Source organism: Natrix helvetica (assembly GCF_964273705.1).
Source record: "Natrix helvetica genome assembly, chromosome: 2".
Lineage (NCBI taxonomy): Eukaryota > Metazoa > Chordata > Lepidosauria > Squamata > Natricidae > Natrix > Natrix helvetica.
Window position 1 is genome coordinate 189,970,482 of NC_138552.1, and position 13,009 is coordinate 189,983,490.

The 13,009-nt window shown below is 39.9% G+C and overlaps 1 protein-coding gene and 1 long non-coding RNA gene across 3 annotated transcripts in view; both read left to right on the forward strand.

Moving 5' to 3' along the window:
• The window catches only part of LOC309387792, a 957,351-nt gene that overhangs the window by 910,202 nt on the left and 34,140 nt on the right, over positions 1-13,009 (forward strand). The gene's annotated exons all lie outside the window — the stretch shown is intronic.
• The window catches only part of LOC309387790 (dermatan-sulfate epimerase-like), a 145,006-nt gene that overhangs the window by 97,857 nt on the left and 34,140 nt on the right, over positions 1-13,009 (forward strand). The window contains exon 1 of one of the 2 annotated variants that reach the window (XM_081944606.1): positions 11,854-12,296. The exons of the other annotated variant lie outside the window; for it this stretch is intronic. The gene's annotated coding sequence lies outside the window, so the exon portion shown is untranslated. Of the gene's footprint in view, positions 1-11,853; positions 12,297-13,009 lie in introns of those variants that run through there. 2 annotated transcript variants of the gene reach the window in all.

The window sequence follows — 13,009 nt, forward strand, 5'->3', positions numbered from 1 at the left end:
CATTGTGATTTGGGAAAATAAGTCAAGATTGAATTTATCTATTTGGGCAGGGAAGTCATCTGTTTCAAAGTCTTTTGCATTTGTATGCATACTTCTTTAAATAATTAATCCAGCTGTGCAAAGACAGACAAATAGAGAACTTCATTTATAAAATAGATTTTAAAACTAATTTTAAGCAGGAAATTCAGTGATGGTACAGTTGGTTTGAAACACGTCAATTCGATAGTTTTTGTTACCTCACTTAATGTGAATGAATGTACCACTGGAGCATCTCTATTAGAATGAAAACCAGAGTTCGACATGATTAAAAGATTTTGTGAAGCCAAAATGGATTTGGAGAATTATTTTACAAAGTTCAGTCTAATGATAGAGTAACAATTAACCTTGAATAACACGCATATTAGAATCATGCTATTATAATTAGTGATGTGTAGTTTGAGTGCCATTCAGATGCATACATTCTGGAATATAAACATAATGACAATGTAAGTGTATAATGGCTAAGAGGCTGAACAAGGTTAAAGTCCACTCTTCTATAGGGAGACTCTTTGAGTGATTATGGGTCTCTCCCCACCCCCCCACCTAACTCACAAGGTTACAGTTTTGGAGATAAAATAAAAGGTAGTCCCCATGTCTTGAGTTCTTGGGAGAGTGACAGGATAGAAGTCAAATAAATACATGGCATATAAGTAAATTATATTTATCAGAAATTTACAAAGCTAAGAAGCCTCTGAATGGTGTAGGGTTTTTGCATTCACTTTCTCCCGTTATAAATATAGGGGTCATGAGAGAAGTAGGTTCCCATTCAAAAAAGGACACAAATGAAGTTTATCAAAGTTACACAAATGCAGGAATGTACATAAATAGAGCTAACACAGGCAGTAGTACTTTTTTTTTGAGGAAATATTAATTGACAGGCATACAGTAAGTTAAAAGGAGATGACTTCCTTTCCAGATATATAGATCTGGATTGAAGCCATGGTTGAAATGAATAATTTTAATTAGTCTCCAAACAACAGGAAGGCCTACAGTGCCAAATCTGAAAGTATACTATTCTGTGCTTCAACTCAAATCTTCTTTCAAGTTGAATGGATCCTTACTCAGACTATTACAAAGACACGAGAGCAAGATATTTAGCAATTAGCCTCTAGAGTCTAGACACTATGGCAATGTGGGTAGAGACAATCTTATTCAGAAGAAGAAAAGAGGGAAGTGTAATACACTTAATACAATAATAAATAGCAGAGTTGGAAGGCACCTTGGAGGTCTTCCAGTCCAACCCCCTGCCTAGACAGGAAACCCTATACAGTTCCAGACAAATGGCTATCCAACATCTTCTTAAAGACTTCCAGTGTTGGAGCATTCACAACTTCTGGAGGCAAGCTGTTCCACTGATTAATTGTACTAACTGTCAGGAAATTTCTCCTCAGTTCTAAATTGCTTCTCTCTATTAGTTCCACCCTTGCTTCTGTGTTGGCAATGTGTTGGCTTTTTTGGCAGCTGCTGCACACTGCTGGCTCATATTTAAATGGTTGTCCACTAGGAGTCCAAGATCCCTCTCACAGTTACTACTATTGAGCAAGGTACCACCTATACTGTACCTGTGCATTTTGTTTTTGTTGCCTAAATGTCACCATTGAATTTCATTTTATTAGATAGTGCCCAATGTTCAAGTTTGTCAAGATCCTTCTGTATCTTAAGCTTGTCTTCTGGAGTGTTCGCTATTCCTGCCAGCTTGGTGTCATCTGCAAATTTGATGAGTTCCCCATTTATTCCCTCATCCAAATCATTGATGAAGATGTTGAAGAGTACTACATACCCCTGTGTATTCAGCAGACAGATCTGTAAAGGGTTTCTTAGAGCATTCAGATGGATATGCTGGTAGTGGAAACTCTTAAGATGTTAGCATAAAAAATATATATTTCACTATAAGTTCAGAATAACAAATCACATGGTATAATGTGTTTTGTTAATATTACAAATGTAATATCGTGAAATTTAATGTAATACAATATAATATAGATGCTGGGATTGTCAGCTACAAAATTGACAGCCAGGGTTTGAGACCCAAGCACTGCGCAATAGCGTGAGCTCCTGCCCATTTAGCAGTTCGAAAGCATGCAAATTAGCATAGATATATAGGTACCACTTCAGCAAGGAGATTACTGCATTCCATATTTTTATGCTGGCCACATGATGATGGAAGCATCTCTCAGACAATGCAGGCTCCTTCAGCTGAAATTTAGAGAAGAGCACCACTCTCTTGAGTCAGTCAAGACCAGATAATATTTTATGTCCAGACCAATAAATCATACTGTGGTTTAATATGATGGTAAGGGAATGGATGGGTTCCTACAACATATCAAATAACAGTCATCTATATAAGAAGATGGCCAGGAGCCACTTCCATAGCAGCTGTGCAAAAGAAAATATTGTGTGCATAAAAATTAATCTGCCTACTTCAAAGACGTCTAGTAATTGTAGCAAAAGCACAATTTTCTTCCATTTCTCCTTTTTAAATAGTGGGACAGATTGTTTCAAGTGTCAGTAACGTGGGAGGAAATGTGTGAAATCCCAACAACATTCCAGAACATTCCTTTATCAAAGGCAATACAAAAGAACATGTAAACAATTTATCAGTTTCAAAAATGTTCATGGGTAAGCTAAAGACCCATGTTTAAAGTACTATGTTCTTTAGTAACGGTAACAGAAAAAACTGATTTCAAAATGTGTAATATTTAATATTACAAATGCTTTAAAACACTAAGTAAAATTATTAGGGCTATGGAAAAAATGAAGGCCTACACTTTCAATAAAGGCAACTTTATTGGTTGAATGATGAACAACAGCTCTACCAGCAACCTGAAACTTTACAGCTACAGATAGATCAGAATTGCAATCAGAAAATATTGTTGACAGAAGATGAAAATTGTTTAAAAAATTCAAGCCAAATGTTTACTTAGATTCATGACTCATTCTTATGTCACAAAGATTTTGTTTTTAGTAGAGAACAAAATCCACTTCTACACACTCAATAAATGTACATTGCAATTTCCAAAAGGATTCATACATTGAGATGAAATAAGAGACACAAGGAATCTTTTCTTTCAGCATTTTTCAGTCTTTTGATCACTTAAAACTAAGAGACCAAAGTGAGTTATTTCAGAAGAGTAAGATTCTTTATAAACTACATGTTGATTACTGAATTTTATCCAAAAGTGATACTATACAGTTTCAATGGTAAATTATTGCAAACTGTACTCTAGGCAGTTTCAGTAATAAATGTAGCTGTCTTATCAGCAGCTAAATACTGTTAGGGATAATTTGTGATTTTCCCAAAGCCTTGCAGCCTATTTATCAGCAAAACAAAAAATACTTTTAAAAGTTGTTTTAAAATGTCTAAACTTTGCCAAAACTACAATTCTCAGAGCCAAAAATGACAAAAATGCAAGAATCCAGCATGATTTTATTTTGCAACCTTTTAACTCTTTTAATTTCATTCCCTCTTTCCTTGTTTAAAATGTTCTTCCTGTAGAATAATTAGTTTCAGCACTTCTTCCCTGACCAAAGATTTGGGGAAATAAAATCCTGTTGGATTCCATTTATTTGTAAAATTTCCCCCTGACAATTCCAAAACAGCAGCAGTAATAGCAACTCTCCAGAGGCTACTTCTAATTATGGTACAATAATTTTAAGTAATACAATTCATTCACCTCTGGCAAATTTGCAAACTGTGGCCTGAATCACTTCAGATTGCAGGTGGGGATTCATTGGATAAATGAAAGTCAATGCACTTCAGTTTTAAAAGGGTTTGACACCACTATATTTACATTAAAGGAAAACAAAGTATCGTCTCCCCCCCCCCCCCCTCCCAGTAATAACTTTAGGATTGGAGAGCACAAGAAAGCATTTATATTCACTGGGAAAACTGAAGATAGGATTGAATGATATTCAATATGTGTTTTATAATAACCAACCTCATAACAACTATTGAAATGTGAAATCTTTAAGACCAGGTTGGATATTGTTTTCCAGAGATAATTTTATCTTCCTCCAGTTGTATTGAGCTTGCTGATGTGGCACTGTATTCTTGCCTGCAAAAATGAGCTGAGATATTTCCCTTCATCTGACTGATTATTGGCTTCAAGCTTAAAATTTGCTAAGGAGGGGGAGGAAGGGGGGGAAATGAAATCAGTTAAATTTCATAAGAGGAGGCATTTTCTTTGCACTTTCTACTATTTCAGTTTTATATCAGGAAAAAATGATGTAAAAAGCCAGAGGAAATGATAAAAGTATGAAGGAAATATGTGAAGATGTATGCAGGATTTTGGAATGCATTCATGGCACAGCTACAGGAACCTATAAGCACACAAACAGTCAAGCATAAAAGACTGATTTAATTCCATTTATAGTTCTATAAACTGAGATGGTGATTTAATGGACAAATAAATCAAAGGAAAATATGGATATGAGGCCGTGATAATTTCCAGGTGAAATTACAATGAGAGCCTATAAAGATGGCTGCCTTTGTAAGATATAAGAATTCAGAACATGACATTAATATATGGTATCTGTGAAAACCATCACATATATCATGAACACCTTATATAAGTAATGAAAATATTACATTGGCCAACTCTTTAGTAATGGGTTAAATTCCAGATGCTAATCTGAGGTCACATTCACACTGATGCTTTGCCATGTTCCTTTACAATGTCAGCTGGAAATCATGCCTTTAGTCCTTGCTACCTTCACACCAGACCATTTTTGCAACCCAAAGATGTTTTCATGCTGTGTTGCTGTTCATACTGTTTTAATGTATGACATTCTGAGGACTGTGATCGGTAGTCAATATTCAAGCCTCAGTTAGTGTTGCCCACTGTTAATAATTCTTCTCCAGCTGGGCTGCACAATAAACTAGTTCCTTATGAAATGCATTTTTTTTATTTCCCATTATACTATCAAGGGATCTCCTTTTATTCTTTGTAACTATGTGTACAACTGTTCAATCCTAGATTTAATCACTAGATGGGGTTTGTATCTCTTGGCTGCCATCTTTAGTGGTCATCTGGATTTTTGCAGCCTTAATATAGCCAGTGAGTAAATGTTCCTAAACAGCTGGATTTGAGAATCAGTGTGGGAGCTGTAAAAATTCGTTTTAGGACATAAGGAAGATTAATCTTTCCGGGGAACTACAGCCACGCAAGCTGCAGATTGAGTTATTTCAAATATATTTTCTATTACGTGTCTTAAGCCCCGGATGGGCTAGTCCAGGGGTGTCAAACTGGTGGCCTGCGGGCCGGATGTGTCACGCGCAAACCATGCCCACCACAGTTCAGTGAAGGGGAAAAACATTGTGATATGTCACATGACTGCAACGTGATGTCGCAAATTTGACACCCGTGGGCCAATCAGTTTCAAGGGTTTGCATTCTCTAAATTGCAAAGCCTTGAAACTAGACAGGTGAATTTTCATGTACTTCATAACTACAATTTTCTATTTCTGTATCTCTTTGCTACTTGTTCAGCCACCTATTAGATTGAAGGGCTGGCTACATGAAGAAAAAGTGAAAAAAAATCAATCCAAAGAATCATGCTTTTTGTTACACTTTCTATAGTGTTTGAAACTGGGCTCTGCATAATTAAGCTCTCCATGTTGACCAGATAATTTTTCAATCAAGCATTTTACAAACACAAAACAGAATCTTGTGTTCATCACAACCAAAGAAGGGGGAGATTAATGGCATGACAACTTGCTAGCTCCAGCTTGGGGAGGAATTGCAACAAAACTACTATGTTGATTTGTCTTTAGCCTTTAGAATCCCTAAAATAAGAGAACTAGTATATATCCTAAATTATCTCTACATAGAAATAAGTGTGCCAATTAATAATTTGAATATAAGGTTGTCTTTACATGCTTTCTAAAAAGAAGAAGGTTGCTCTGAACAGAGGGCCATTTCATGATCATTCGCCAATTTTTACTTCCTACAAAATGTATCTAGTGACTGCCTATATTGCAAAAGGTATGTGGAGTGCTTGATGCTCTCTGAGCTTGGTAGTTTTCTTGCAGGCATTTCATCACCAAACTAGGTAACATTATCAGTGCTGGAAGGGAATGGGGTTCACTGTTATTTTTATATAGTAATGCTTTGTCCTATCAGTGTTGGTGGGAATGTTTTTGGTGGTTCTTTTGATTAGACTATTGTTTATTGTTAGCTTATTTGTCTGCACTGGTAGTTCCTCCTTGATTGTTGTTACTTCTTGATTGATGGTCTAGTGCAGGGATGTCAAACTGAATTTCATTGAGAGCTGCTTCAGGGCTGTGATGGGTTGACCTCGAGGGGCCAGGTGGGTGGGTATGGCTGACTGGGTAGGTGTGGGTGACTGGGTGGGCATGCCCATCTTGACACCACTTCCCAAACTGCTGGCACGCTTCCACTTCGCACTGGGTGGACCAGGCCGAAGCCACACTGGCCCAATGTTTCCTCTTTGCATTGGGTAGACCAGGCCTAAGCAACCTGAGCCAGCCCCTTATATTTTCCAGGATGGTCCCATGGGTCAGATCTAACCACATCACAGGCCCATATGGTCCTTGTATTTGACACCCCTGGTCTAGTGTTTATTTTGGTGTTACTCTCTGCTCATATGACCGTTGATGCTGGTGAGGAGATGTTTTGTTCAAGGAACCATTAAGAACAGTTCCACCAACCATGGCAGGGCAAGCCACTAATATATAACAATAAGAGCAAACCCCACTCCTTTCTAACACTGATGATGTTATCTAGTTTGGTCATGAAATTCTGCAAGAAAACCACCCAGCTCAGAGAACACCAAGGACTCCACAGTTCAGTCCTGAGTACAAATATTTCTCGTATCAGTATAAGGGGTAGGTACGTAGGTATGTATGCATTGTACAGCACAGTGTTGGGTTTTTAAAGTCTGTGTTGAAATATTAAATATTTCCTTCCTTTCTTCCTTCCTTCCTTACTGATGCTTTACTGCCTGCAATCATTTTATACATATTTTATTATATTTTTCCCTTTCGTGAATTACTGTTCTTTGAAACTTCTCAGAAGGAGGCAGGATATAGACCATTAATATAAACAATGCATGCATATATAAGATATAAAGCAGCCAATCAGAAGTGCACTCTAATTGTAAATCCAGAGTGTATTATTCATTTATTTTACTTTCCTCAAACCCCCCCCCCTTTTCTCTATCAAAAATAGCATGATTATTCCAAAAGCATGCCGAGAGTTGCCTGTCTGATCACATTACAATGCTGATCCCAGCACTCCAGGGATCCACTACATTGGCATTAGAATACCTTGTGCAGGCAAATATCATTATGGAAAAAAGCTAGTCTTAGAATGGAGAACATACAGATAGGCATGCTGTGTTAAATATGGCTTCAATAGCTCCCCTTAAAAGCATTCCAAGGTTTTTTTATAAATAATTAACATTGGGTTCCTACAGTAATGCAAAACAAAAAGAGGAGGCAGGAAATAGCAGCAACTTGCCAGGTGGCAGTGGAGATTGGTTCTTGCAACCTGGCAAAAGGCTGTTTCCTGCCCCATCTTTTGTTTTGCATTATAAATCCCATGTTATTTATTAAAAGAATGTTGGTGTATATGCTTAATTATTACAAGATTTGGCAAACAGAGCAAAACAAGTAGTGTACAGTGAAAATACTGGAGAGCAATCACATGAGTTCCCAACTTTAAAATTGCACATAAAAAAAAAGAAATAATACGTATTTTCAAATGCAAAATATTCTACTTTCTCAAAAAGTAGAAGCATTTTATTCATTCCACTACAAACACTTTTGCTCATCTTCATTTTAAACATACCTTTCATATGCTTGTAACGTCTATTTGATGATCTAAAGCATCAAAAACCCATTGTTTATAAAATAAAGTTATAGTTAATGTCCTTTACTTGTAAGAAGTCATAGTAAATGAGAATTACAGAATTTCCATGATTTTTAACATTTCCTAAAATTTCAGGAATATAATAATTGTGGTAATTATTTCCCCCCACCAATATACAAACATATGAAATATGCATGACATTCGGCAATATTTCTCCTTGAAGGCAGATTTTCCTGTACCCTGTTTCCCTGAAAATAAGCCCTCCCCAAAAATAAGCTCTCCACAAAAAATAAGTCCTCCCCGAAAATATCACAACACAGCAGCAGCTATGAGGTGACCATGCTTGCCGCCTCCTGCACCTCAAAAATAATAAGATCTCCCCAGAAATAAGGCCAAGCACTTATTTCAGGAGTCAAAAGAAAATAAGACCCTGTCTTATTTTCGGGGAAACACGGTATGAATTCCAGCCATGTCAGTCAAAGCTATTATGCAGTTATTTTCTCCTCTATTATTTTTCTCTGTAATTAAAAAAATAACAAATAATGTTGGGCTTGGGGGGAATGACAACCATGAGGATGATATGCAATCAAATTAGTGTGAACTCTTAGTGACCATATAGATATTTTTCCAGACTATTTGTCCCCAAACCTGGCCTTGCATATCTTTCAACAGGAGAACACCCATACTCTTGCCATAAATTCCTAGTGTTTATCCCTCCCTCCCATAGATAACTCCTCACCCACCCTGATGAGGCAGCATGTTACGGCTTGAGGGGAATAGAGGAAGGTGGGAGGTTTATTTATTTATTTGATTTATATCTCATGAAGGTGATTCTAGAAGACACACAGGGTTAAAACAACACTTAACCCTCTAACCATTATAAATTAAAGTGAAGTCTTAATTGGATGATAAAATGGATAATAAAAATGATCTAACGTGGATAAGAAAAGGGATAAAAAAGAGTTATAAATGGCAAGTAAAGTTCAACAGATCGATCATGTTGCAGTTCTTTGCGCTAATTGGATCTGCTGATGTTCTTGAAGAGTTAAGCAGGAGTTGAAACATGTTACCTACCACTTATACCAGATGTGCTATTTTGATCACTTCTAAATGAGGATGATGAAACTATCTGTGCTGAACTATTGTAGAGACTTACTTGGAGTGATATTTATTTATTTGCATCCGACCTTTATTTTATTTTTTTATAAACCCAAGATAAACCCAAGACAGTAAACATACCTAATACTTCTTTTTCCTCCTATTTTCCCCACAACAAATCTTGGGAGGTGGTTTGGGATGAGAGAGAGAGTGAATGGCCAGCTGGCTTTCCTGGCTAAGGCAGAACTTGAACTCAGAGTTGCCTAGTGCCTTAAACCCTAGACCTGTGATGATGAACCTATGGCACGTGTGCCACAGGTGGCACATGGAGCATATTTGCTGGCACATGAGCTTCAGCTCCGGCATTAATTTTTGCCCTTCCAGAGGGCCAGGGAAGGCCATTTTTGCCCTCCCCAGGCTTCAGGAAAGTCTCTGGAGCCTGGGGAGGGCAAAAAGCAGAACTTCAGGTTGTCCTTCAGGTTGTTGGGCTTGTTTTTTGTCCTCCCCAGGCTCCAGAGGCTTTCCTGAAGCCTGGGGAGGGTGAAAATGGCATCCTATGGAGGCCCTCTGGAAGTTGAATCCATTTCTGGCTTCCAGATAGCCTCCCGGGGAGGAGCCATTTTCACCCTCCCCAGGCTTCAGGAAAGCCTCCAGAGCCTGGGGAGGGTGAAAACTCCCTCCCCCTTGGGGCGGGGTGTCACGCACACATGCATGGGGATTGCACACACATGCGCAGGTGGGCGGGGCACATTGAATTGTGGGCATGGGCACACATGCACAAGCAACAGCACACACATACACACAATTTTGGCATGCCTTTACAAAAAGGTTCACCATCATTGCCCTACACCACCCTGGCTCTCATAAAGTGACAATCTGGTTAGTTAAAAATATAGAATCAAATATCAGGAATATATTTTTTAAGAAAAAAAGTAGAGAGTTGCAAACAGCTGAGGTAAACCTCTTCCTCCTTCTGACAGACATCATCAGGGACCAAGGCATGAAGATAGGACTTCACCACAGACCATGTGAATCTGACATTTTTACTTGCCGTTGCTACAATTTGAGCTCAATGGGTCCCAAATCAGCGATTTCTTCAGAAATGTCAAATCATCTTCTGGGGAATGGGTATCTAGACAGGACACATCATTTCAGCTTCCTTGAAAAGCTCATAGCTGGTCAATGTTAACAGGAATCCCCAAATACTAAGAATATGTGACTTTTCTTGTTTTGCCGTGTTGGTCATTTACTGTGTTTGCTCTTGGCCCATAAGTAAATGTTGGATGACTTGTTTCTCTATTTTCTTTCCAAGAAATGTATGTCATATTAGATTTAGAGAGTAAACTAGAGATCTTTTTTCTGCATTGTTATCTGGCAGCCTTTTAGGCTGAGAGAAACCTGTACACTTTAAATAACGAGAACGCCACCATTTTGATGGGTTATAGAGCTTATAATGCCTCAATAAAACCAGATTTATTTTCTAAGGGATTTGGCTCAGGGGATGGAATCTCTACTAGTCTGGAGAATTCAGGGATACAAATGGGAAAATGAAGTGGCCATCCCCTCTGTCAGCCAAAGACTGAGCTCAATAAGCAAAATTCCCTCAGTGTAGACCTTGACAACAATTGAGCCCCAAATTCCTGATGCTAAGGGAGACAGTTGCTAAATGTGTTTTGCCCCATTTTACCATCTTTCTTGTCAGCTGTTTTTTATTTATTTATTTAACTTCATCAAGCATGAATTAGATAACAGACATGATTATGAATAAATGAAATGAATACAAATACAAGGGAATATTAGGGCAGGGACAGTAGGCACACCGGTGGGCTTATTGCACACCCCTTAAAGACCTCTTAGGAATGGGGTGAGGTCGACAGTAGACCTTTGTGAATCACTGCAGTAGTTAAGTAAGTAACATGGTTATTAAGTAAATTCCGCTTCCCCGTGGACTTTGCTTGTCAGAAGGTCCCAAAAGTGGACCACACGATCCTGGGATACGGCAACCATCATAAATATGAGTCACTTGCTAAGTGTTTGAATTTTGACCAAGTGACCATGGTGATGCAGTGTGAAAAATGACCGTAAATCACTTTTTTCAGTGCTGTTGTAATTTTGATTGGCCTTACTGTTGTAAGTTGAAGACTACACCTGTATTACTAACTTAACTCACTCTTGTAATATGGAGAGGACAGAGAAACACTCAGTGTACTGGAGGGGCAGGAGCATGACCCCATTTTGCAGGAGCAACTCCTTTCCCTGGAAATGCTGTTTTATTCTCCTTTGTTTCAAAGGCCAGGAGCTGTGATTTGATTCACCTGATTCCTCCTGGAGTGGAGGAAAAATGGGATGCAGTTAAGCAGGGAAAGTAAACTAGAGGGGGAAACAAAGCCAACACCTATTTTCACTTCTTGGTAGACCACTGAAGGGACTAGTTGGCTGTCACTAATGTCATTTGCCATCGGAAGGGCTCCGGGAGCGAAAGGATGAGGAGCTGCGCCCTGAAGACACGGGGAAGAAACTCGTGGAGGTTTCTTTTAATGCTTTAGGGTTAGGGTTTGTCTCTTTCATCTCCCCCCCTTTGGTACCCAAAAGGGCGAGCAAAGAAGAGAAAAAAAGTTCAGCCACGGCTGTTTCATGCGAGAACTTCACCGCCCAATGACCAAGATCCAAGGAGACCGAGAGCTGAAAAAAATGAGAAAGGGAAAGGAGGGGAGAAGGAGGAGACTCGGCTGAGGCCGCACAGAGTAGGGCCGGGAGAAAGGGTTGCTTTCCACAGATGCGTCGCTTCTCCTTAGCCCTACTCCGGGAGCCTGGGAGGAGCGGCCAGCCTTGTTACAAGAAAGAGAAATTATTGTGAACGTCAAGTCTTTTTTTTTTTTCTTTCCCCTCTGGAAAAAGCGTTGCGGGCGGGGGCTGGCCCTCGCCCTCCGCCACTTTGGCGGGAAAAGAACTTCGCAGCGTCTGAGACTCCGGCCAGCCTAAAGCGAAATCCGCCAGGGGGGCCATCGGGAGAGAGGTGGGACTATAAGGGGCTCCTTCGCCTTCTTCTCTCCCCTTCTCCGGTGACGTTGAGGTCTCCTCCCTCTGGCGGAGTTCAGGCGCCTGCGAACGCCGTCCTGTGATCGGCGCGGCCCGAGCTGCTTCCATCCATCCGTCCGGCTGTCCGTCCGTCCAACCTAGCCGGTCGAGCATCCGTCGCGGACCGGCCGCCACTTCGCCCGGCCGGGCAGAAGTTTGCCCGCGCGTCGCCCTTTACACCGCTGGCTCAGCATTCCTGCCGCCGTGGAGTGAGAAAGGCTGCGCCAAGAGCAGGCTGAGAAAGAGAGAGGTAAGAGGACGCGGCCGTTCTTCTCACCGTCCACCGACAGGCGGCCCGTTACAGGGCGTCTTTTTTTTTGGCCCACACTTGGAGGTCAGCAATGGGCGGGGGGAGGGTTCGTAAAAAAAGATATTGGGGTGTGGGAATGGGGGTCTTGCAATTGCTCAGGGACATTTCACCCATTAAGAACTAGTGAGTAGATTGCGAATCTCTTCGAAGTTAGAAATGGGTTGTTATATCAGCGCTCCAGAAACTGGAGTTGCAATCCTGTGCAGTCCAATTAGTAAAGTATTCCAGAGACAGACATCCTGGGGCTGATTCCTACCATGTGAATTGGACTACAGTTCCTATAAATACCCAGATCGGTATGGCCAAAAGCCGGTCTTGGTAACACATGCTTGAGACCTTCCAAGTAGCTTGCCTATGTTACTGGCGTGCATCTTTATTTCCAAGGTAATAGAATTTAATCAACTATTTGAGCCTTCTGGATTTAGAAAGAATGTGTGAAGCTGGCCCAAATCCACACATTCTATATATAATATGGCTTTCTTGATTCTTCACTCAGATCCCCAGCAAAGTAAAAAGCCAAAAGCAAGCCTAGTAATTTAGGGTAGAGTTTTGAAAAGTTGAAGTGGAGAGGTTAATGTTTTTGGAAGTGAAATTGTCCCAAAGGACATCACTGCTGTATGAGTTTTGCAGACTTTCTGCCTGCTGTGGACATT